Here is a 27246-nt window from a genome sequence, read left to right on the forward strand (position 1 = left end):
TTTCAAACTACCTCTTGTCCAATATGCAACCCAAGCACAGGCCTATTTAGCTTTTCATTCACCATTTTCATTCCAGGAATACGTCAGCCTAGACTTTTTTTTCTGGGTTTGTGTGTGCGTATTCATGCACACAATTTATATGTAACAAAATGCTTATTTAAATTAATGGTAGACTTTCATTACATTTTATGCGTGTTTCTGTTCAAGGAAAAACTGACTAAAGAGCTTTCAGTTAGCAGCTTTGGCAAATGATTATAAATCCCAGCACTTAACGGCTGTGATAACATTAATCAGAATGAACTGGCTGGCTATTAATGTAGATGTCATATCCAATTCAACAGAAATTCCATTGTAATTTAGCATTAATTAACGTCCACTTATTGTAAATGGCACCAAGCAGCCACTTTTCTTAAAGCAAATGGAAACAAGAAAGACTCCCCCTAAAGTCTGTTTTATTTTTTTAATGGAGAAAAAGAACTTAAAGCCACAAATTCACAGAAGTAGTAGCTTTGTTAGGATGCCTGCTTTGGGGGTGGGTGGGGGTGCGTAATGGCCAGTTAGACCAGCCCCCTGTTTTCACAGCTGGAAGTCGGCAAGCAGGACCTGGGTGCATCAACCCTATGCCACTCAAGACAGGAAGGCACTGGTGTTCAAAAGCTTACTACCTCTGATACTGGAGGAAATATAGCCATCACGACTAGTAGCCATTAAAGCCTTTCCCTTCTTGGCACAATGGGTCAGCACATCTGGCTGTTAATCAGAAGGTTGGTGGTTCGAACCCACCCAGAAACATTTGTGGGCAGTATTCCTGCATTGCAGCAATTTGGGCTAGATGACTCCAGCTGTATGATTCTTGATTTATTTATTTTTCCTTGTTCATTTGCACGAGGCTGCTATTTACCATAACACACTTGATCAAGCTCGCAACTCTCACATTGGGGAGGGGGGGACTTTAGCTCTTACTCTCCCTGCTACGGTACCAACAAAAATTCCCCACTTCCAGATGGCAATTAGGAACATTAGCCTCCAGTTAGGACAATCTCTGCCGGCAGCACTGGGAATTTCCTTTGGAATGCAAAGGGCAGTCTCTGAAAGGAGATTGTCAGGACTGTGTCAGGGAGAAAAGGGAGCACCCTGTCTCCCATCCAGTGCTGGATTTACGTATAAGCTTTGTTGTTGTTGTTTAGTCGTTTAGTCATGACCAACTCTTCATGACCTCATGGACCAGAGCACACCAGGCACTCCTGTCTTCCACTGCCTCCCGCAGTTTGGTCAGACTCATGTTGGTAGCTTAGAGAACACTGTCCAACCATCTCGTCCTCTGTCCTCCCCTTCTCCTTGTGCCCTCCATCTTTCCCAACATCAGGGTCTTTTCCAGGGAGTCTTCTCTTCTCATGAGGTAGCCAAAGTATAAGCTAAACAAGCTATAGTTTAGGGCCCCACTCTCTTGGGAGCCCCCAAAAAATCTAAAGGAAAAAAACACCTGGATGTCCATTTCCAAAATGTAAGATAAAAAACAAATAAAATAAAACCTACATACCGCAACAGTGTTTTGTGTTGTGTAGGCTTCTAAGATGTAAGTAACAGGCCCTGCCTGCTAGCCTGCTCCCTAAAATATCATTGGTTTGCTCATTTCTATATATAGGGTGCCTACATTCTGCATGGCAACATGTGCAAATGGCTTTAGATACCTATTAGGTCCATAAATTACCATGTAGCATATATTCAACACAAAAAACAGTGACAACTGGTTGTTGACAAAGGACAGCTGCACATATAAAGGGCCCCATTACCTTCAGTAGCTTAGGGCCTCATCAAACCTAAACCCAGCCCTGCTACCATCACCTGCATTGGTTCCAAGGCTAGTCTCTTTTACCACTATTTCCACCACAAAAAAATGTGCATGTTATTTGCCTTCAATCAGTTAACATCCCATTTAGATTGGCCTTGAACTACCAGGGGCTGTATCCAATGAGGTTCTAATCTAGACAGTCCCACTGAAATCACTGCACCTGTGTTAATTGTGTTGATTCATTTAAATGGCTCCATGCTGAGGCTACATCTGCACTACACATTTAAAGCGATACTATACTACTTCAAATAGCTATGCCTTCCCTCAAAGAATCCTGAAAAAGGACAGTTTATTAGGAAGACCGTCTGTTCCCCTCACGGAGCTACCATTCTCAAGAGCAGTTTAACAATCAGTTTCTGGGAACTGTGGGAACTGTGGGAGGAGTCTTCCAACAACTCTCAGCTCCTGTGTCAAACTGCAGCTCCCAGAGCATTCTTGCCAAGTGCCCTGGAAAAACGGGACATCTTGGTTTTTTTCTTTTCTTGCAGGATCATGGCAGTCATTCTGGGTGCCACAATCTCTCTCTCTCTCTCTCTCTCTCTCTCTCTCTCTCTCTCTCTCTCTCTCTCTCTTTTTTTTTCCCTCACTGCACTCTCACCCTGCAAAAAGTGCTTGCCCAAGAATGTCCTGGTTCTTGAAATGAAAAAGTTGGACAGTATGCTGGAGTTATTAAAGGAGACCCATGACTGCTTTAAAAATAAGGGACAGATGTGATCTAAGCTAGGAAGACATCCTGTGGAGTGTGACCTTTCCCTAGCAACAGATTCTGCCTTCACGTAGCACCCCAAGAATAATTTTAAGCAGTGTTGCTAAAGCATCTACATTACCATGTAGTTGACAGATATATATACCTTCTTGAAACTTCATCATTGAGTCAATCCAAGCAGTGTGCCAAGAAGAGAGTCTTCATTGTATGTTTTTGAGGACTTTTTATTTAAAAAAAGAAAAGAAACGATGGTCTCTTCCAAGCTTCAATTCTAAAAAAAGAGAAAGAAAGAAACCCAAACTCAAACCAAAAACACCTTAACTCATGACCCCGGTCTCTCGTTAGCAGAGAAATACAATCTTTTCTCTGTGTGCTCTGAGTCCCCATGCCTATTATGCTTTCAGGAATCAAAGTTTCTCATTAAGGCTTTCTAGCCTTCTGCCAAACTGAGCAGAGCTGGAAGTATGGCTTTGTATTGGGGAGAGGGGCCTACCGTTCTCTCTGTGTCTGTCACTCCATCTTCTGTAGCACAAAAATGATGCTCTTCCAAAAGAAAGAAAGAAAAAAAAAGAATTTAAGTTGAACTACTTCTGTGTGAGAAAAAGAAACCCTGCAAATTTTGAATTTTTCTGCTGCTGGAGATGGCTCAGGATTGCTTGCTTGTGAGGAAGAAGGAAGATAAAAATGTCCTCAGATTAAATTGGAGCAGGAAATATACAATTTGTTTGCTTGACGTGAAAGGGAGGACATGGAAATTTGCTTATATTACATCAGGCCATGTCCACACCATAAAGGACTATGAAACCGCTTTAAACCGTCATGGCTTACCCAAAAGGGTTGTGGGAACTGTAATTTGTTTAAGGGGGCTGAGAGTTGTTATTCCTCTCTGAGAACTACAATTCCCAGAGTTCCCTGGGAAGAGGGATAGACTGTTAAACCACTGTGGTGACTGTAGCTCTGTGAGAGAGATAGGGGTCTCCTAACAACTCTCAGCACCCTTAACAAACTGCAGAGCCTAAGGTTCTTCTGGCAGCTATGAGTAAAAGGATCAGACAGGAAGAGGTAAAAAAGAATACCTCTCCTGGCAACACTAGAAGTACCTGGGGACTCGGATCTCAAAAAAACATCTTCCTATGTATTCAGGGGTCTGTGTTTGCCTGAGCTTGAGTCTGGACTAAGGATTCTGAGCCCCTGTGTTCTGATTCGATATATAATATCCAGTCACGGAACATTTCAGGATTTGGGCCTCTGCCATTGGCCCTTGAACTCTAAGTCATGATTCGCAGCTTGACAACCAATCACGTTGGGAGTGGGAGTGGCCCAGGCCTTCAGAAATGTATATAAGCAGTTGCTTTGCCCCGTTGTTCAGTTCTGTTAGGTTAATATCACTGTGTCTTGCCTACTCCTAGTTTCTTCTTTTTATTATTATTTTATATTCTTTATTAAAAGATAAAAAGTACATAATTACAAGTGCACAGAGTAAGAAAAAGTGAATAAAGAAGAAAAAGAAATAGCACCCATGTAGAAAACAAAACAGAACAACAATCACAGCTTGTATACATTACAAAAAGTTGTTATTGTAGTTAACCAGGCCTTAACCTAATATGGTATTAAAAAAAGAAAGAAAATCAATTCCAAATATTGTTACATTTGTCCACGGCAAGTCTACGTTTGTATGCAACTTGTTCATGTGTAGTGAGTTTGTACATATTTTCAATCCAATCACGGAAGGATTTTTATTTTTCCAGTTCATCAATACCAGTCTTTTTCCTGTAGTAAAGGCGCATAATGTCCCTTTGTTGGATTCAATGCATTGCGTATATGATTCAAAAGGATATTTTCCCCTGCAAATTTAAGATTATCAGGACATTGCTTAAGGCTGGTTTCGAAATATTTGAGAAGCCCTGCCTTGGGCTGAATTCACACAGCACTTTATTTCATTTCCCAGTGTTTCCTTACCTGATAATTTTTGCATCTTAGGTGATCTTTCACACAGCACCAAAGCTATTTCTGGAAATCTAGCAGAATCTGATGGAAGTTTTGCACTCATCTCTGTGTTAATTGCTTTCAGGAAAAAATCCGTTTGCAACCCTGTTAGCCCAGAAAATCATGAGACGAAAATGGGTACAGACATACAGATATTTCCTGCTGTTTTCATGGGGGAACAGCACATATGACATTCACTGTTTCGTTGCACCACAACATGTCATAAGAGGCAAGGTGATATAAGTGCATAAATTTATGTGTGGCATAGAGAAAGTGGATAGAGACAGGTTTTTCTCCCTCTGTCATAACACTGCAACTTGTGGGCAACCAGTGAAGCTGAACATTGGAAGACTCAGGGCAGAAAAAAAGGGAGGCAGTGATGGTCACTGTGGTGTTTGCCCGTTCTTTTTAAAATGTCTGTACAGGGAGAGAGAAAGAGTTAATAGGTAGACCAATAGAAAAGCCAGAGGTGGAGCCTACCTGTTTATAAAAGGGCTTAACCCAAGGTTTGGGTTGCTTGGTTTTAGTTGGTTGGTTGGGAAAGGCAGTTGGGAAAGCAGTTGGTATACAGTTAGTGCAGTTGGTTCTTGTGTGAGGGGAGGTAGAAGAGTTAAAGACAGGATAAAATAAGATTTAAGAAGAGTAAACAACGTTTGAATGCAGTTAAAGTTTATTTGTGTTTGCAATAAACTACAGTGGTACCTCGGGTTAAGTACCTAATTTGTTCCGGAGGTCCGTTCTTAACCTGAAACTGTTCTTAACCTGAAGCACCACTTTAGCTAATGGGGCCTCCAGCTGCCGCCGTGCCGCCGGAGCACAATTTCTGTTCTCAACCTGAAGCAAAGTTCTTAACCCGAGGTACTATTTCTGAGTTAGTGGAGTCTGTAACCTGAAGCGTATGTAACCCGAGGTACCATTGCACACTCTTCTTTGTTAACTTAAGAACCTGACTGAGACTAAGTGATTTACCGGGGAGAACCTAGTTGGTGGCAGCGGATTAGTGGTGTACGGGTCAATAGTCCATGAGATGGCCGGGGGCTCCATATGAACGCCACAGCCAACAACTTGGATGGCTTTAGAGGAGGATTGGACAAATTCATGGCGAATAGGGCTATCAATGGCTACCAGCCATGATGACTATGGTCTACTTCCACAGTTGGAGGCAGCAATGCTTCTGAATTCCAGTTGCTGGAAACCAGAAGAGGGGAGAGGGCTCTTGGACTCATGTTCTCCCCCCTGGTTTCGCACAGGTATCTGCTTGGCCACTGTGAGAACAAGATGTTGAATTAGATGGACCTTTGTTTTTTTATTTTATTTCACACAACACAAAACCACTTCTGGAAATCAAGGGAATCTTGCAGAATTTTTGTGTGCAGTTCCATGTTAATTGTGTTCAGGAAAAAAACCAAATCCATTGGCAACCCCATTAACTCAGAAATTCATGGGAATGGATGAACTTTGGGGTGGTATACCATACGTTCCAATACAACATGGCCCAAATCCAGGATACCATTTTTTGTCTTTAAAGATATTTATTAAAAGTTTTTTAAGATATAACAAGAAAAAAGAAAAATAAACATACAAAATAAAAAAACTGTTAAAAACACACATTAATTTTCAATAACATAACTTCCATACACTTATTTCCTCGGACCTCCTCATACCTCCCTTCTTTGTATTCCAGTTCGATTTGTTAGTTCAGCAAATCCTTACGATTAAACTTTTACCCATTTGTGAAACCTCTTTTTCCTCCCATATCTCTTAAAGCATTACAGCTGGAAACCGCTTAGTTTCTATCCAACATCCTTCTAACATTCATTAATTTTACAATGTTTCTGTAAGTAGTCTTTGAATTTCTTCCAATCCTCTTTCACCGACTCTTCTCCCTGGTCTCGGATCAGGATACCATTTTCTGGGTCCACACCTGTGCGATATTGTGCCCCCCCCAATGCTTTTTCTAGGCATGGTAGCCCAAAATGTGTGTCTTGGGGTGCCACACAAGATCAATACTCTGAAAAAAATGCTTTTTCGGAGGGGCAGTGATCTTGCAGGGTGCCCCAAAAAACACGTTTTTCAGTGCCATGCCTCCCCCCAAATATTCAGCCCCAAATCATGCAAAATCGCTACGCCCATTTTGGCCGCTGTTCTCTTGCAAGAGAAGAGATCCCATTTCTTTGCAGGGTAGCTGATGGTTACAATGTACAGCCATGCAGTTCTTTCCTACAATTTAATCAATCAAACAGCCAGAGTTCCATAATGCAACAGGTAAATGCTTTGCAGAATGAACGTTAAAATCCAGGCCAGTGTTAAAACCAGGAAAGCGAACACAATAACCCCCACATCTGAATCCACCCTTAATGTAAGCCTTCTACCCTCTGTACCTCCCAGCTGATAGAGCAGCCATGAAAACGCCAGCTTTTGTACCGAATATGTTCCATTGCTGCTGAATAGGTCTTTTAAAATTGGTGTGTGTGTTTTTATAGTCATTCTATGACAGCTCTATTCATAAACCACCACAGAAAACTCTTATAAGTTCATGCTTCTACCAAATGCTTAGGTGATTTTTTTTTTAATGTAGAAAAAAAACAACAACCTTGTGCATTTCACTGCAGCTATTGTACGGGATGTTATTATGCACTTACAAATGGGCTCCTTCCAGCCTTTTTATTGAAACGACCTTGCTGTCACATTTGCAGAATCTTATCAAAGACTTTTTGCTGAGCTGCAATAAACCAGAACAACGCTCAGACCTTGATGACTGATAAGCCTCAAAGTGGCAGTTAATTGGCAAAAAGCAACCCTCGTAAAAATCTCCTTCAAGAGGCTGGAGGAGCTCTTCTGTCTGAGCCCTGCTTCAGTCTCCAGCCGCAGCTTCCAAACAGATGACAGTCAACTGGGATCCTTGAATTCCCCATCCACAAAAACACTCTTCCTATATTTCATGCTTCCTTGCAGGCTCAGCAATGAAGGCTGTGGGTCGCCTTCCCTATATGCAGCCCCTGATCAATTTGGAGGTGGAGCTCATGTTTATTTAAGTGTTTTTAAACCCTAATACAACATACAGGAGAAAGGGACGTGGAGATACTGATCTCCTTCCCCTCTCCCATGTGAGAGCTGGAGGGTTCGATCCTGCAGGGTGCTGCTTGGTCATGAGCACTTTCTCAATAGGGAAGACCCACATGAAGGAGCAACATCCTGCACCTCACAGGATTGAATCCCATAGGATGGATTCCATCTTTTGTGGTGATGCTTCAGCAGGCAGGGCATCAAGTGAAAAGGAGCTTCAGGTAGGAACTCCTACCTTCTCTAGGAAGACCATACCATCCAACATTTCTCTGATGAAAAGAGGGATGTCCTATTTAACAGCAGCAGCAGCAGCAATTTTATTATTTATACCTCACCCTTCTAACTGGATTCCCCAGCCACTCTGGGCAGCTTGCAACATATATAAAAACATAATTAAACATTAAACATTAAAAAGCCTCCCTGTGCACGGCTGCCTTCAGATGTCTTCTAAAGGTTGTAAAGTTACTTGTCTCCAGGGTCACATAACTCTATACCCTCCAACATTTCTCCGATGAAAATACAGTTATACCTCGGGTTGAAGTCACTTCAGGTTAAGCCTTTTCGGGTTGCGGTCTGTGGCGACCCGGAAGTAACAGAGCGCATTACTTCCGGGTTTTGCTGCTTGCGGATAGCAGACGCTCAAAATGACATCACGCGCATGCGCGGAAGCGGCGAATCGCAACCTGCGCATGCGCAGACACACAGACATGGGTTGCATTCGCTTCAGGATGTGAACGGGGCTCCGAAACGGATCCCGTTTGCATCCGGAGGTACCACTGTAGGGACGTCCTAAGGAAAAACAGGACATTCTGGGATCAAATCAGAAACCAGGATGGCTTCTGTAAAACTGGGACTGTCCCTGGAAAACAGGAACACTTGGAGGGTCTAGAAGGCATGGCCATTCTGGTACTGGCCACTCTCTGCTGTTTTGTGGTAGTCCCCTCCCACAACGCCTGCCTCTCCCTCCTGCTTGGACCCACCCCCCTCCCTGATTAGTCTGGTGCACTCAACACAACCCACAGCAATCTGGGTCTGTTTCTACTGCAGTTGTGAGAGTTGCCTGGGCCTAAGGATTGATTGTTTAAACACTTCAGAAAGTGTAGCTCTGGGAGGGAAATAGGGGTCTCCTAACAACTCAGAGCCCTTTTAACAAGCAACACTTCCCAGCATTCTTTGAGTGGAAGCCATGACTGTTAACATGGTCTGATACTGTTTCAAAAGCATCGTGCAGATGGGGCCTTCCAAGCAGACATCTGTCAACTTGCAGCGTTACTTTGTTAGGCGCAAACATCTCTGCTTTTCATCATGCAAGAATAAACGCTGATGCCAAAAAAATATATAGTAAGAGAATTTAGGATCTTACACTCTTGGTGAGCACGCATGAACATTCCACATTTACAGGGCCCATAAAACACCTTCAGATGTTTTATGAATTCCAGCAAGTAACTGGAGAAGGTATTCAGCTCCTTTGAATGAGCTGTAATGACTTGGACCTCAAAGCTGCCTGGTTAGCAAATCCCTTCTTCTGCTTAATGGTTGCAAGGTGGGTTTTGTTTTGTTTTCGAACCGTTCGTTCGCTGAAGTACTTTCCCACATGTTTCTTTCATGGGCACGCTTAAAGATTTCAGCTCTGTTCTTAAAGGTCGGGAGCAATATAGAGGAGGATGCTGATAATGAGGTGATAGCTTTATTTTGGGGGAAAGTGAGGGCGATGTGGTGTTTTCAAGAGTTGGCTGAAAACAACCCCTCCCCTCCTTGGTTTAATTATTCCCCAAATGCATTTCATAAGTTCACAGCTAGCTGGGGCAGCAGCCACATAACAGCTCACCAGTCTTTTGCACTAAGTCATGGCCTCGGATCATAAATTCTTTTTCTGCCATATTCCCTGCTGTGCTCTGGGCATAGCCTCTTTGAAGCGTAAGTTGGAATCAGGACCAACCCACCCTGATGTCAAAGATGCATGGAATCAAAGACTGATCCAAGTTATTTTGTCCCCCTTCCTGGTGACAGTAGCAAGTTAACTCGCCGTTTCCTGCCCTTTTGCGACACCCCAAATCAGCTGCTCACTGGGGCCACCTCCCTGTGCCCAACGATAGCGCCGGCTCTTTTTAGATTAAGGCAAGGGGCTGAAGTGCTTCAGACTCTCCTTTTGCAAATTGCACTTCCAGTGCAACATTTTGAAAGGTATATTGATGAATTGTAGATTGAAGTGTGCGCCTGGGAGAGGCAAGGTCCATTGCCCAATGGTTAGGGCATCTGCTTTGTATGCAGAAGGTCCCAGATTAAATTCATGACCTTTCCATGTAGGACTGGGAGTGTCCCCCATCTGAAACCCTGGAGAGCCACTGCCAACTTCCGGGTTAGCGCCATCGGCAATGGCGGAGTTCCTCTGACCGAGAGGAACCCGCTCTGCGAAAATCGGGTCTTGCCGCCGCGGCAAAGGCGGAGACCCCTCAAAAATCCCAGGCAGAGGAAGCCTGGGAATGTGGGATTTGGCTGACACCAAGAGCGCCTCCCCTACTCGCAGGGAAACCTTTTTTCGGTGATCCGAAGCGAAGTGGGGTGAGTGGCGCGGTGTTTTGAATCGACCGCTACTTTTACGGAGTGAAGTCGCACAGCCGTTGCCAGAGAGCGCTGACTTTTTCCTGTGGACAATTGGACTCTAAACAAGTACCCATGAGTAGAACGGAAAATTGGACTACAAAACATTTTAATTTGGCACCGAAGCGGGAAGGTTCTAAACAGGAAGTCCGCCTTCTGCTTTTGTAAATAGATTGAAGCAAAAAATTTGCAAGCTAAAGTCCGGAAAGTCGTATATAAAGGACTAAATTTCCTTCAGTTAAAACCACCAAAACCCCTCTTGGAAGCAGGAGAAGGGGGGGGGGAATCTTAGATTGTTTAAGCCTGCAGGAGAGAGAGTAAAGAAAGATAAATTTCCACCGTCTCAAACCTGGGAACGGGGTGTCAGAGACAGAAATTTTTGGGGAAGTTCATTGACTGAATGGAACGTCTTTTGACAGATAGTTAAAAAAGAGAAACATATTGATCCCAATGTTGCCTTTTGCATCCAAAAGAAACAAAATATTTGAAAAACGAAAGTATTTTTTTTTTCTTGCTGGACCTGCTTTCAAAAGATGGATACAAATAGAAATTGTCTCCTCTAGAGGGAGCTTGTTAAACTGTTGCTGGAGTCGATCTGGGGAATTTCACAGCTGTGGAGATTAAGGATCATGAGACCGGACTCTGACCTTGGATAAGAATGTGTTTAGAAGAAGTTTTGGTGCTTGCTCTTTGCAAGTCAAGTGCTTTGTTGGAGCAGCTGCATGAGAAGATGGATTTGATGACTGTTGCAGTCAATAATTTTGGACAATCAGTGAATACTCACATAGAAACCATTCAGGAACCAACCCAGGAATCTGTTTTGACAGTGCAAGTGCAAGTGCAGAAGATAATGGAGGAGGTTGTTGTTGAACCTCAAGTAACACAAATGGAGAGACCTGAGGCCCTGCAGGAGCATAAGCTGCTGTTTTTGAAGACTGAACCTGGAGAAAGTCAGATTTGGAGAGAGGGAGTATTGTTTGGCTTGGAGATGGGAAGTTGGTTGGATCCCCCTAGTCAGGGACGTTTTGGCTTTTGGGATTTGGTTTTGGGCTGGGGAGGTCTGGAGTTGTGGGGGCTCTTAACTTTGGAGGGACTTTGAAACATGCTTTTAAATACTTTTTGGATTACAGTGCTGACTGTGAAGAATGGGCTGACCTGTCGAGGGGGGATGGAGATATTGTTGGGTTGGAGTCTCCCCGAGACCTACTCCTCAATGAGAAAGGAAAGAAATTAAGAAAAATATCAACAAAAGACAAAGTAAAGTGCAGGTATAAACAAGAAGAAGATCTGCAGAAGGGACATGGAAAAGACTTAAGAGCCTCGGACACAAGATCACCAGGTTGATGGACTAGATGGAATGGATAAAAAGGACTGACATAACCCGAGACCAGGAAGAAGAGACGTTGGATGAAGAGTGGAAGAAATTTTTAAAAAAATTATTTTGAGAATTAGTGTAAAATTAATGAGTGTTAGGAAAAATGTTGGAATGAAACTATTTGGCTTTAGTAGAAATGATATAAGGAGTTATGTACAAATAAGTATTAAGTATTAAGTTTTAAGGCTTTTTATGGTAAGATAAGGTTAAAATAAATTAAGGTAAATTTAATGACAGAATATAGTGAAAGATGGAAAGGATTTGCTGAGTTAATTGATAGGTTAGACTGTTATACAACAAAAATTGAGAAAGATGGAAAGAATTTGCTGAAACAATTAATTAAACTAGAATACAAAAAGGGAGGTGTGAGGAGGTCAATGAAACAAGTAAATGAAAGATAATGATATGGAATATTGGATGTGTGTTTTAATGTTATTGTTCTTTTTTGCTATATTGTTGTATTGTTTTTTATGTTTTTTCTTTTTATATATTGTAATGTATGTCCTGTTAAATTTTTTGCTGTTTTCTTTTCTTCTTTTTTCTGTAATTTTTAAACTTCTAATAAATATCATTTTTTTAAAAAAGAAACCCTGGAGAGCCACTGCCAATCAGTGTAGACAGTATTGAGGTAGGTGGACCAAAGGTCTCACTCGGTGTAAGTCAGCTTCCTATGTTCCTATATATGTCAGGATTCAAGGATTCCCTTTCTTGAAACAGAATAGGACCCCAATTTATTAGAATTTACCCCAGATATTCTATGACAGCCAACATGGGAGAAGGCAGTCCATTTGGGTACCCTTGTCCTAGGCTCTTTAGTACTCCAGTAATGCTATCAGAAAATGAACAGGTTCATATGGAAAGCTTGTTGTCCTTCAGTGTCCCATAATCCGTCCCTTTGGGTTGAAATTTTAATCCTTTCCCAGAAGGCTTGAGAAGAGTGCTAAATACCAGAAATTTCAGGTCAGACCTTGAGACCATGCAGGGGAAGTCCCTAACTCACTGAAGGATTGAGACCCATTGACTACCCTCACTTGGTTCAGCCGGCCAGTCAAAGGCATTCCTGGGATGTAGCTGCTGTGGCATGCTGTCAGCTTTTGGGAGCCACAGGTGAACGCCTCCAGAAAGTACTTCATTCACTTTGGGTCTCCTGGCAATATATATGCAGGAATTCAGGCACAAGTGGGAGGTAGTTGTTCTGGGGCAGCACATCAGGAATGGCGTTAATAGACAGAAGTTGTAGTATGTAATTACGTCCTATAAAAGGGTAGCCTTCCAGTGAATGATGAATTTGAACACATCTCTGAACAGGACTGAGACACACCCATCATAAGAACCTTTGTAATCTTTTAATAATTTGTGGACCCCTCTTGGTTCTACAGCAGTTCATATCGACTTCCTGAAAATTCATACAGCAGTTCATATCAACTTCCTGAAAATTAAAGACATCCCTAAAAGCAGATATCAAGTCCACCACAGATACGGGGATATGCTAGAGGAAAGTCTTCAGTGCCTTGCTGGATATTAGAGGACAAGGATCCAGAGATCATGTTAATGGTGGCCAAATTTTGCACAGTTGCCATAAAACTTAGGGAACTAGCTGTGCTATTATAAAGATTAAGGCCCGAGGAGCAAATTATAGATAATATTGTAGAGATTAAGACTTAAACCATATTTTAACTGCTGCCATAACTGTATTGTTTATCGTTATATTGATTGTTAATTTAAACTTAATTTTATTGTGTTCCTGGTTTGTTTAGTATGGTATGTGAGTCTGGTCTGGGACCGTAATAAATTCAATTCATTCATTGTCCTGAATTCTAGTTAGAGGAAGTTAAAGACTAGCTTCCTGGAGCGCTCACTAGGATTGCTTGGGGGTGGGGGGAGTTGCCTGAAAACAATTGTTAAAGCTTGTCATCTTAAATGTTGACCATTCCCTGGTGTGGTTTATTGAGAACACACACACACACACACCGAATTCTGTGCTGCACTCTAATTATATGTATGAAGGTGGAAAACCCTATGGGAAATTAAATAAAATTTACAGCATGATGGCTTTGTGCTCTTGGGAGATGTACCTTCTTAATAAGATCTTATGGCTAGGAATTTTTTTATGTAGTTATAGCCTTATGGGCACTCAAGCATAGATCCAGCCTATATATAGCAAGGGTCTTCTATTTGTCCATTCCTTCCTTCCTTCATTCATTGAGCAAAATTTGGACATTATTTTATGGTAACAAAATGATTGCATCACAAATGTATTTATTTGTCTGGAGTATTGATGTAGAACCCTTCACCAAATTGATTCCATGGCGGTTCCCCATTTGTCAGGACACTTGAGTGTGGAGAGCACTGTTGCATTTGGCTCCTACTTCCAGGTTTTCCATTGGCAATTTGTTGGCCGCTGTGAGAGTAGAATGCTGAGCTCAATGAGCCATTGGCTTTTTCTTGTGTTCTTAACGGCTTTGCTTTGTTTCATTCTCTCTCTCTTTTCCTGCTCTCTTTTATCTTCCACATTTCTTCTTTAAATCGTTGCTAATTAAGGCAGCATTTTCATGGAGAAATTAGGGAATTAATTTGTTAAATGAAGGGAAATGTGAGCTAGCAGTCCTTTATATACTTTTCTAACCAGACATGGAGTTACATGTTACATTTGGAAAAGCTGGCATGTTTCTGCCAGTTAACACAAACGAATGTGTGAACACATTGGCCAAAAACAGAGGAAATGCCCTCCCCCCCAAAAAAAGTATAGTGGGAGTTTGCATAAAAACTGCATACGATGATTCATATGCAGAGGCGCCAACTTGAGAGGGTTATTTGGGGGAGGGGAACTATGTCATGGTGTTACGTCACATGCGTGTGATGTCCTCACATTTAGCAAGTGACGTTGGGACATTGGGAGGAGCCATCTTCAATGGTCTATGGCTCCTGCTTCTCCTGTTGTGGGTGCTGCCCCCAGCAGGAGGCTGCTTTGACCCTCCTTCCTCTTCAGGGACATGGGTGGCGCTGTGCTCTAAACCACTGAGCTTCTTGGGCTTGCCAATTGGAAGGTCGGCGGTTCGAATCCCCGCGACGGAGTGAGCTCCCATTGCTCTGTCCCAGCTCTTGCCAACCTAGCAATTCGAAAGCAAGCCAGTGCAAGTAGATAAATAGGTACCGCTGCAGTGGGAAGGTAAATGACATTTCCGTGCACTCTGGCTTCCATCAATGTGTCCTGTTGTTCCAGAAGTGTTTTAGTCATGCTGGCCACATGACCCGGAAAGCTGTCTGTGAACAAACGCCAGCTCCCTCGGCCTAAAAGCGAGATGAGTGCCACAACCCCATAGTCGCATTTGACTGGACTTAACCGTCCAGGGGTCCTTTACCTTTTTTACCTTACCTTTTCACAGTAGGAGGAAGAGGAGAAGGAATGAGCCATTGGAGATGTACCGCACTGGGCTGTTCTTAAATTTGTTTTAGGTGTTTTATTAAGTGTGGTGTTTTCATGTGTTTTGAAACAGTTTTTAAACGTTTTGAATAGGGAATTATTTCATTTTTAATTTTGTATCCCCCCCATAAATAAATAAATAAAATGACAGCAGTCTTTCCTACCCTAGGCTCCTTTGGGAGGAAAAGCGGAATGTAAATTTAACAATACCTAAATATAAAGTTTAGCTGGTGTTCATTAATTGTGCTTTGATGTTGACCACACTGCATTGCATTTATTTGCTTGGGAGCCACCTTCAGAAAGGTTCAGCCCTCAAAGCAGCCCAGAAATATGTAAAATATAACTAATTAGTTAACTTGAAGCCTCCCCATCCCCACCCTGCTTCCTGAGGATGTTTTTCACTGGAGATGAGGTGTATCTGGGCACGTTTTTGGTGTTCAAAGCAGGCACTCTGCACACCATTGAGGTGTTCCCATTCTTCACAAAGGAAAGAGGATTCTGGCTTGGTTTGCAAGGAGATTGCCTTAAACTTTGCATTTTCCCAGCCATTTAGCAAGATCTTCTTCTCCTCTTCATTTCCCCCCTTTCAGTATTTAAGTGAGATGTCTGGCCTATTCAGCGTGAGATGAAGGAGAAATTTATTAGTGAATGACAAGGCTTCCTGATAATCAGGGAGTATTGAAATCCCAGATTTAATTTGAATATGATATGGAGCCATGCCTCCTTTCTCCCCCTCATTATGAGCAAAGGATGCAGGCAATGATGTATCCCACCCCCGTCCCTAAGGATATTATAAGGTGTGGGGGGGGGATGGAATTTGATGGACCACGCCAATGGGGTCACCAAGGTTTGGGTATGTTTTAATCAAGATGGATGGAGCTCAAGGTGTTTGAAATGCATGGAAGCAAGATTTGCTACGCGGTGCAAATCAAAGCCTAAAAAACGTCACTTATCTCCTAATGATACTTATTGCACAGATTATTAATTTCATTTTAGAAGACCAATGGATTTTACATTTTTTATGACATTGATTAAATGTCTTATCCATCCTTTACATCTTCAAAAAATCCATATCAAAATTTCACCAGGAGCACTGTGTAGGAATCAAAGCTCATAAATGCATATTTTTGTGCGTGGGAGAACATGGTTCAAGAACTCCAATCACCTCTGTAGATGTGCCTGTCAACTTTGTGTTAGGCAGCTTTATGTGAACTGCTTTAAAAAAAGAGGGAGGGGGACAGATCGTTGGAAATAAGTCAAAAAGAGGACCCAGATTTGCATAAGAATTGCATATGCTGGCTTTTATGTGTGAATGCATATTTCGAAATTACAAGTCCAATTTGCACAGAAAGGCAATGCTTCTCACCCTAGTGGGGTCACCCCCCAGCACATCCACACACCTCTGGGCCGGGCACCATGAAGACATGCTTCACCGGTGGGAAACCCTTATTCCCCTCAGAGAGCTACCATTACCAGAGTGGTTCAACTATCCTCTGCTCTCCCCATGGAATGCTGGGAGTTGTAGTTCTGTGTGGAGAAAAGAAGTCCCGCAGCACCCTTAACGAACTTCAGTTCCCAGAATTCATTGGTGGAAGCTGTGGTACAGTAAATGTATCATGCAGTGAAACACTCCTGCTGTTCCTGCTGTTCTGTTTTTGTGCTGCCATTCTGTTTTCCACAATTTGTGCAGAGAGAATAAAAATAAAGTTTACAAAGGCAAGGGAAGAAGAAAGAAAATGTGGTTATGGAGATTTTGTGAAGTATTAATTTAACATGCTGAAGGGAGCCATGGCGGGTGGGGTGGGGGCTTTTAAAAACCTTGTTGTTTCTCTCTCTCTCTCTCTCTCTCTCTCTCTCTCTCTCTCTCTCTCTCACACACACACACACACACACACACACACACGATTCATCTGTGGCTAACTAATGAACCCCCAAGCAGTGCCCTTTGGTAGCATGATACCTCATTACCCACGAGCGGCCTCCATCTGCCCTCACGAATGCATGGGGAGCCATTCCGATTATGATGGAAGTCTCCGGAGCTATTACCAAGTGGCAACAGAGGGCCTACTGCAGACAGCCTAATGGACTAATTTGTAATTGGGAGAAGGGAAATGGCTTAGCAGGCTCTGGCGTAAGGGGAGAGACCGGGGGGGGGGGGAGAGAGAGCGAGAGCGATGTGCGCGAGTGTGTGGAAGAAGTGTGCATGCTAAATGTGATAAATGAACAGGAATTGGTTGTTTGCGCAGTGGGTTTTACAAGGCCCTCAATCTCTCCTGGGGAACTGGAGGCATGCCAAAAAGTCTAGAGAAGCAAAGGAGAGTGGAGGGTGTGTGTGTGGAGGGTGTGTGTGCCAAGAATGGCTGTGCTAGCAGGGGTTGATGGAAGTTGTAGTCCAAAACGTGTGGAGGGCACCAGGTTGCAAAGGCTGGTCAAAAGAAATGAATTTGTATATATGTAAGGAAGTTGCTCGTTGTTATTTTCTGCAGAATTAGCCACCGGGATTTGTTTTATTTCTGATTCAGTTTGGAACGTGATGTTTTAAGAACCATAATGACAAACTACAGTACGTCTGGAACGGGGCAACCAGGATGGTGAGGGGTCTGGAAACCAGGTCCTATAACTAGGCACAGGGAAGAAATTCAGTTCAGATTTCAGTGCAAACCATCAGGTAGAAAGGAACCTGTGAAATTTTGTGGCTGTTGACTTTTCCCCAGGGATCAGTTTATAGGTCTTTCTGCCCCACTTTTTATGTTAAGCTCATCATTTGATTCCATTCCAGTTCTGGTGGAACCCATCTAAATGGCTTGGGGCCAAAGGACCTAAAGTACTCAAAGACATAAAAAAGGCCTGTGGCAGGGCCTTCTTGGTAGTAGCTCATCTTTGTGCAATGTCCTCTTTGGTGAGGCACTTCTTGATTATTAAATACCAAGAGGAGCTTGAAAACATTCCTGTTTACCCAGGCATTTGATAGTCAGAACAGGCTGCTCCTGAGAACCTTGAAATCATTAGTTGTGCGGATATGCGAGTTTTACAGTTTTTTTAGATTCTTCTATTTTATTCTTTTAAAAGTTGTAAATAGGTTTTTAATTCAGTTTTAATTGTAGCCTTTTATCACTCTAGTGTTTGCTACTGTAGGCTCCTTTGGGAGGAAGGAGGGGATTTAAAAATACAAAAATACATAGGCATTCTTCCTGAAGAGGCCACCCTTTGACTCAGGGAAAGACCTGAGAGGGCTGCTTGCTTGGAAACAACAGAAGGGCCCTGTTGGTCAAAGCAGAGGTCCATTTAGTGTTGATTGCTCTTCATCTGAGTGGCAAATTGGATGCCTCTGGGGAGCCCTCTAGCAGGGTATGAAGTCAATAGCCCTCTCCCATTCATGATCCCAGCAACAAGTCCTCACAGGTGTGTTGTCTCTGCTGCGGGAGGTAATAAAGCAGGCATAGGCAAACTCCAGCCCTCCAGATGTTTGGGACTACAGTTCCCATCATCCCTAGCTAACAGGACCAGTGGTCAGGGATGATGGGAATTGGCTTTCTGTGACATTGCATCAGTGATGTTCTGCTTGCATGTATAGCGGTATAGAGAATCTTACTTTTGCAGGTGTTTCACTGGTGCCTACATGCATATCAGTCAAACATGGCACAAATTCCGGGGGTCTAGAAGTCATGCTCCAATTCTGGAGTCCATGGAGCAAAGTGAAGCAGAGGATCGATAAGGAAATAGGAGAACATGGTGGACTTCCGTTCATCTCCAGCTCAAACCAGAAGCTGTCTCTGTAACTTTGGATGTGTAATTTTGCACCGAAACATCTGGTTTCTGTTAATGCAGAGTTGAGCATTAAAAAACCTGGTAACTTTCCCCCTCTTCTTATTTACCTCTCTGTCCCCCCCTCTTTTTTTTTTACCATAATGACCAGTGTTCCCACTGGAGTTAGAAATATGGAAATTGAGTTGGCCTGAATCCACACTGAGAGCTAAGAAAAGCCCTTTTGAGAAGCTGACCTCGACTGCCTTATTCCACAGACCAGGAAACCCCCCACCCCACCATTTGGCAGGGTCTATTTAACCCACAAACAGAGAGCCACATAAGCAGAGAGACGGATCGGTGTACATAGACACCATCGGAACCTTGTTTGGATTGGTGGGCTGCCTATTTGAGGAACAAAAGGATCACAGTTACCTCAGGTACTTGGGAGGCCGTAACTCAAGGCACAGGGAGTTGGTATGAAGGAGGCTTTTCTCTTATGAATAAGGTGGTTGAAAACAAACTATAACACTTTTTAAAAGAAGTGTTAGAATGTGCCTGACAGTGTTTATCTCCCGAATGGCCTGATGGATGGAGGGCTTAATTTATTTCCTGCTTTGTCCTCCAAGGTCAAGGCAACAAGCTCCGATAGGAATCATAACTGGACTGTCTCAGAAGGCAGAGGTGGCCTACCAGAAGGTAACCCTACCAGGACTGAATTGAAGGTGGATCCTGAATTTTGGATCACCAGGGCTGCAACTGCTCAAAAGCTTTAGCAAGCTCTCTTAAATAATGCAGACAGGGTCTGGAGAGAGAAAATAAATCCAGATAACATTTCACAGAGGTAAACTCAACACAAACAGTGTATAGTTTGAGGAGAAAGGAACAGAGACATTTTATTTTTCCTAGTTCAGGCCTTGTATCTAGCAGGGAGACATGCAACGAAACATACAGAGGACACACTCCCTGAGAACTACATAGCCAATCAGAGCACATGTTCCTCGCAAACATTATGCCACTATGCTTGGTTGCCTAGCAGCACCTCTACTAGCCCTTCTCTTGGGTAGTTGATGTTAACCCTTTAGTCGTGCACAGAATGTTCTCTTCTGTTGCATTTCTAACAATAAATGTGAACATTCACTCCAGTGCGATCCACTAAAAGTACTGCACATTTGTGTTGGGAGCTGCAAAGGCATGAAGTGAGACCCAGCAGATCTGTGATCTATGTGGTAAACCTTGGTGACAGGAGATTTGAGTGTTTCTTATAGGGTTGCCACCTGTCCCTAGAAAAACAGGATTGCCCTCTTTTATGGACAAAAGTGTCCCCTATCATGTTTGGACTTCAAGCAGGACACCTTTTTTCATGTATTTGAGCTCAACTGGCCCAAAATGGCGGTTGCTGTTGGTGTGGCTGATGAGGAGGCCGACAATAGAGAAAAGGGGGAAGAAGCGACCTCCTCTCCCTCCCTCACCCTGTCCTTCCTTCCCTCTCTCTGGTGCTCCACCTCAGTCCCCGCCCACTGGTCTAGCATGGTACAGGTCTGCCACTGCTTGCCCCCGTCTGCCACCCAGACCTGACCTCTCTTCCTCCCTCCTCCTTCCACCTCCATGCTCAAGTCTCTTCCAACACCAGCATGGGCAAGAGGCTGGAGCTTTGGCTCAAATGGCCCATGGGAGACAGCCATCTAACCCTGGCCCCTGCCCTTCTATGTGAGTTGGGGGGAAGAGTGGAGCCAAGGTGGTGTGGGAGGCAGGAGGCTGGACGTGGGGAACCTCCCTCCACAAAGAGCCAAGGATTGGGTGCCATGGGTGGGTGGGTGCCCCTACCCCATCTCCACCCCCAACCTGTCCCATATTTTGCCCAACCAAAGGTGACAACCCTGGTTCACTGTCCTGAAAAGGGCTCCTACCTAACCATGTCCACCTACCTCAATACTGGCCTTCGGCACTTCTTGATTTGGAAGGGCTAGATAGGCTTCCTGTTTAGCCTGGGGCTTTGCAATGATCGGGGATGGTGGAACTTGTAGTCCAGCAACATCTGCAGCAGAGGGTGACCACGAGTGATAGCAAAGACCGTGATGATGCCTGGTCAACTTTCTGCAAAGTCTCAAGCTCCTTTGAGGTAAGTTGAGAGAAACTTGGATGCGTTCCTTTAATGTCGCAGCCTGCCACCTTCACGATTCGGTGGAGGTGTGAGGGAGATGCTTGTGGAAAGTTGAAGTGCTTCTGATGTCTCCATGCATCGCTCACAGGACATTAACATTTGGTGAGGAGCAACCAGAGGACACCTTCGGCGTGGTTTGGCCTTTGCTGTGGTTGTCAAGAAAGCAGGCACGCATAATATAGTGTTAAGCCAGTTAAAGGTCACCAGAAAGAGACTTCATCTTTGAAAGGCCGTCTTTTGTCTTTTCACATCTTGCTCATTCCATTTTAACCTGCCAGGCTGTGCCTCGCAGGTGGCAACTCATGCAATGGATAGTCCTGAGGTTTGCCTTTTAGCTCCCTCATGTTCCTTCCATTGCATACCCAACATCGCCAGGATCTGCTAATGAATAAAGTATATATTCACTCCACCCTGCTCAGCCTTCCATTCAAATTTGGGTGCTATGTATGTGACTTAAACCAAATGTGAACCTGACCCATGGGGTGGGAAGTTGTCATGACCTCCTCAGCACTTTCAGGCTCAGACCTGGGATTGCACACAGTGGAGGAAGACAAGGAGAAATAAGAGGGCAAGGCTGGAAAACATGGTCACCCTCTGAATGTGTCAGGCCGCAATGTTAAGAAAGGAGTCTTTCACCTCCTGTGCAGTAGAGAGCAGTGTCAGTCTTTGGAGAGGGCCCTGAGCCATACCCTAGCATGATTCATGATTCAGTTTTATAAACCCCACTGAAATCATATCTGTAGGATTAGCAAGATGAATGGGATGATCTTACAGAAATGGAGGAACTGGGTCATGGAGCAGACTGTCAGGCTAAGCCTGCATTGATGCCACCAGACACCCTGAGTGACATGCCACAGCAGACTGATGTGACCTTGGTGGCATCTCCCAGTGGCATTGCACCTTGCCACTCAGGGAGAGAACAGAAAGTGAGGAGAGCTTGGGGTGTGTGTCAAGTGTTGAGACAATGCCTTCATTTATACCTAGTCATGCAGATAGGTTACTCTGATACCTGAATGCCTTCTAACCTAATTTATGTATCACACTGATCAATGCATTCAAACCATTGGCAAAAACTGAGTCGGGGGTCTGAGTACTGTGTCTACCAGTGAGGGCTAAAATGTTTAGAAAGGGAGGCTGGTCCGCTTCTGTCTTCTAGGACAAATCTACACTCCCAGAGAATGGAGGAGGCACACCCACCTAGACATAGTGCCCACCTGCAGGCTAGACATTTACTCTGGAATAATAATTCTTATAAATAAGGGATGTGCCCCACCACAGCTTTAAGGCTTGGAGGTTGGGTGTGCAAACTTGCTGGGAAAGCTTCTCAGCTCCCATGAGTCTTGGAACTTATTGTCACTAATCCTGGACTCTTGAATCTTGGCGCTTGCTTCTAGAGCTGGTCCAAGCCCACCAACCTTTTGCCTTGTCAGAGCTGTGGGGCTGGATTGGATCCTGTCCTGCTGCTCAGTTTCTGCATTTACTCTGCTTTAAGAAAAACCACTTCCTTGCTTACAAGTAAGGGCATCTGTTGGAGTGTTTGGGAGGTGGGAGGCAGGACAGAAGTAGCCTTTCAGAACTGCGACAATCAACTCAAATTATGCTTGTTCATGTAGGTGGCACATGTGCAACTCTTTTGAGCTTTACAAAAGTGTTATTGTTGATTCGTATATTTTGGATAAGCTATGTAGGGTTTCCCACCCCCTCTTCATACCCACCTGGGCTTAGGTAAGACAAAGGGAATTTGGTCACAGCTAACAAGAGAGATAGGGATAACATCTGAATTGTCTTGAGCGGAGAAGGGGAAGTTGTATTAACCCACCAAAAACACAATGTGAGCTTTGAAGACCTCTTGGAAAGTTATTGTTAGCTCTTGTCAAAACCTGTCCAGCAATTGCTGGCGAAAAGGTATTCTGTGCACAGGTGTCAAACATATCTAATGAGGCATGAGGAGTCGACAGCAAAAATAACAGGGATTATAGGTAAGGAAGAGGGTGAATGAAGTATGAATAGGCAGCTGGGAGATGTGACTTACATAGCAAAGAAGCTTAAGACAGGCTGGAAAAGAAAGATCCATCATTCACTTAAAGAGAATGGACATGTTCAATTGCTTGATTGATATCTTCCCATCCAATAATCTCAGGAACGTCTGAAGGCATTTGGTGTAAAAATAACCTCCATGAAATCATCACTTAAGGGTGGGTCTTGTGCTTAACTTTTGCAGGGGAAGGGTGTGTGTGAATAAAATTGCATTGTAGATATGCAGGTAGAAGAGAACTTAAGAAATCAAAGCAATACATGAAGTCCTCAGGACCAGCCAGACAAATTCTCCACAATTTATTGAAATGCATAGGCTAGGGGTGAGGGGTGGGGAGCCTGTGACCTTATGGATGTTTCAGGACCACAATGTCCATCATTCCTGACCCATTGACTGTGATGGCTGGGGTTAATGGGAGTCTGACAACAACCGAAGGAACAAAGGTCCCCAGAAGGTATAGGAGTGTTGGGAAAGCTGACTGAAGGGAAGGAAGCACGCAGCCACACTGGTGATGTATATGGGTTGGGAAGGATGCTTGTGATCTGCAGAAACTGATAGGTGTGGCCAAAGCAACAAGACATTTAGGTGCCTGGGTGGGTGGGAATAGACAATGCACCCCCCCCCCGTCAACATGCATAGGGTAACTAATATCCAACAATGTGTTGTCTCTCTTCTCTCTTGCCCTGCTTATGGTATTTGATATCTAGAAATTCTGATAAGAAAAAATCCTGTAGAATTCTACCCATGATATTTTATCTACACAATCAGAAAGAATTTCAGGCCCAAAAACTCATACAGTGGTACCTCGGTCCTCAAATTTAATCTGTTCCAGGAGTCCGTTCGACTCCCGAAATGCTTCGAAAACCAAGGCCCGGCTTCCGATTCTTCCTGCACTCAATCATAAGCTGCGGAAGCCGTGTTGAACGTTCGGCTTCTGAAAAATGTTTGCAACCTGGAACACTCACTTCTGGGTTTGTCGTGTTCGGGAGCCGATTTCGGAAGCCAAGCCGTTCAACTACCAAGGTACCACTGTATTGAAAAATATTATTTTGAAGCCATCTGGTCCCAGAATGGCAACTAGACATTCCGTTTTGGTGACTGCCAGCCTGGTTTAAGGAGCTATTTTTTGTCCAGCTTATATATCTGAGTTTTTAACACTGTCTGCCACCCAAAGCAGTCGCCTCATTGTGCATATGGGTGATCCTGGTTAATGCACCTTAGTTTAACATATGTACCATATTTTTCTGTGTATAAGATGATATTTTTTCCTTAGAAATAATAGGCAAAAATTGTGGGTCATCTTATACATGGAAAGCAGAGGGGGGGATGGGCGATTGGTGGTGGCAGCAGCCAGCATGAGCTTGGTAATGGCAATTGGGCATGTGATTGGTTGCTGCGGCAAGGCCTGCTGACGATTGGCTGTGGCAATTGGGCGGTCGATATAGGGCAGCGGTCAGGCATGAGTGCAATAGGCTGTGGTTTCATTGAGTGGGCAGGTTGGCTTTGGGCTGTGAGCGTGCAGACAAAAAAAGCTCAACAACTTTGGGCAATTTCCCCCTCATTTTGTTGTTGTTGTGGTCTTATACATGGGGGTGTGCTATACACAGGAAAATATGGTATCTTCCAGGGGGTTTCCCCCTCTCTATGGCCCAGTTCCCAAGCAGAGGTGAAAGGCCTTTGACACAAGTTCCCTAGTCAAGCTTTGGGACCTACACAATGTTGGCAGTTCTGTATCCCCATCATAGCATTCTGTACAATTCTCCGCTGGATCGAACCTCCTTCTAATTAATGCCACATCTAGTGGTTCAAGCAAAGTTGTGTGTGCAACTGCAAGGGGCTCGAACCGATTCTGCCACTCCCATTGCATCAAATCAAATTGCATTTGAACACAAACACGTTTTCCAATCAGATGTTCTCGGGTGTAATTGGCTGGCTTCATGCAATGGCAGATGGTTCATTGTTTTGTTTCTTCGCCTTTTGGTTTTCTTCTGTGCGTTTTTTTCCCTCTAAAAAAAGAAGAAAAAAAGCAGACAAAAATATGATTCAAGAACAACAACAACTCAAATACTGCCAGGATTTGTTTTCTCTGCATGTCTGCATGTGTATTTATTAACGAGCAGATAGGGTGGATGGGTGCAGGAGATTTTTTTTGGGGGGGGCGGTGTTGACTGCTGTTTGCTTATACTCTGGTGGTGTTAACAAGCACTAGATTGTTAGTGACAATCACACACTTCCTGACACTCCAAGCCGGCAGCTTGATTTAATCGCAGGCTTGCCATTTATTATTCTGTTATGCTATTCCACCAGGGGAAATGACTGATCAAATGCTTGCTCCCTGGAGCAGAGAGGGACTTTTCTTTTTCTTTTTCTCTTTTGGTAGAGTGGGGCTATGTCTAAATCCTCAGTACAAATTGCAGTATTTCTAGATTCCCAAAGCATCCTATTAGTGCCTGTGGGGCATTAAAGCTCATTAATACTGCTGTCAGGAAGAGAGAGGGAGAGGGAGGGAAAGAAGGCTAGCCATCCAGTTGCTTCGCTTCCTTAGAAATTGGAAATTAATACATCTGCTTCATTAATATTGGCCTGCATTTGATGTTCGTTAGCTGGCAGCTTTAATGATCTAAGTGCTTACCAGCCAGCATGCTTGCCTGAATTGAATACTCTTTCAATTACCTAAATTTTGTTTTCATCCATCCTCTCCCACACTCTCAGCAGCAAAAGTCATCTTTTAACTAGCAATTCCAGGAGAATGGCATGGCGAGGAGGAGTTATTCTAGTTCCCCCCCCCACACCCCTGTCTTCCTTTACAAACATGTGTGATAGCTAGACTTCCAATCTAGTTGTCATTCCTATTTACATCAGTTGCTTCTCTAGTCTTTAAACTGTAAAGCGCTAGGTGAGGGTGAGAGCTGACTTTTGCTGGTTGTTTTGACGAAGAAGGCCTTGCGATTAATTGGGCAGGGTCAACGCAAGCAGGCAAGGCTGCTGCGATGGTGTGCAAGGAGAATGAAAACTGGGTGTCTCTGCCAGCAGTTCTGCCAGCTGGAAGAGAAGAGGTGTGTACAGAGGGCAGAGAAATAACAGAGAGTATAGGGGTGTCAAAATTTTGCCATTTTTGAGACCCTTTTGAGCAACTCACTGGACCTGCTGTAGCCTGGAATGGGGACGCACATTGAATTTTTCAATTTTTTAATTCCAAAAAGGAGGAGTGCTAAAAAGTTGTAACGTGACTTGGAAATTCAGAATGGTTACATTAATATGATTTAGTTTTGCTTAGTAGGTAAAGTGTGTGCAGAATTCCATAGAAATCTTTAAAAATGATTGCCAAGTACTTGGAGTTATATTTATTATTATTATTATTATTATTAAGCATTACCTGACATGTTCAGAAGGTAAAATTAAAATTATTTGGGGTTTCTTAAAAGCAGTTTGCGTGCTTCTTCATCAAACATAGACTTGCCAAGCTAAATCAATCACAAAACAATAGAATGTACTATATACAAAATTGTAAATGAAAATATATACATGAGAAAATGTTGGTGAATCTTCATAAGGTCTTTATTTTTTTAAGGGTTCGCAAACTGATGTGAAATGTGGGGAACTGAATTTATGATTAGAAAAATGAGAAATGGAGAGGAACCAAACTTCTCTTAACTATCCTTACCCCCAGAGAATAGACAGTCCAAATTTCAGATGGATTGGACAAAGTTCCATCCATTTTAGAGGAAAGTAAACAGAAACAAAGGCTGAATTGTGATGGTGATGATGATGATGATGTCCTCCCTCAAAACCTACTTCACTTTATGACAAATGTGAAACAAAGTTGGGTGTATATATATACTCCTTCAGACATTTAGAAAATGAATGTGTGCTCTTAATTTATGGCGAGTTTTACTTGTTGTTGTTGTTTAATCATTTAGTCATGTCCGACTCTTCATGACCCCATGGACCAGAGCACGCCAGGCACTCCTGTCTTCCACTGCCTCCCGCAGTTTGGTCAAACTCAAGTTTTCGAGAACACTGTCCAACCATCTCATCCTCTGTCGTCCCCTTCTCCTTGTGCCCTCAATCCTTCCCCAACATCAGGATCTTTTCCATGGAGTCTTTTCTTCTCATGAGGTGGCCAAAGTATTGGAGCCTCAGCTTCAGGATCTGTCCTTCCAGTGAGCACTCAGGGCTGATTTCCTTCAGAATGGATAGGTTTGATCTTCTTGCAGTCCATGGGACTCTCCAGAGTCTTCTCCAGCACCATAATTCAAAAGCATCAGTTCTTCGGCGATCAGCCTTCTTTAT

General features: G+C 43.5%; 1 protein-coding gene and 1 long non-coding RNA gene across 11 annotated transcripts in view; one reads left to right on the plus strand and one right to left on the minus strand.

Annotated features, from left to right (window-relative positions):
* LOC308574911 overlaps window positions 1-2793 on the minus strand; it is a 33461-nt gene extending 30668 nt beyond the window's left edge. Inside the window, exon 1 of the long non-coding RNA XR_014002619.1 lies at window positions 2704-2793. This is a non-coding gene — a long non-coding RNA (uncharacterized lncRNA). The remainder of the gene's footprint in view (window positions 1-2703) is intronic.
* The window catches only part of AUTS2 (activator of transcription and developmental regulator AUTS2), a 712323-nt gene that overhangs the window by 489120 nt on the left and 195957 nt on the right, over window positions 1-27246 (plus strand). The window lies entirely within an intron of this gene.

The sequence above is a fragment of the Podarcis bocagei genome (genome assembly GCF_964188305.1).
Source record: "Podarcis bocagei genome assembly, chromosome: 15".
In the NCBI taxonomy this organism is placed as follows: Eukaryota; Metazoa; Chordata; class Lepidosauria; order Squamata; family Lacertidae; genus Podarcis; species Podarcis bocagei.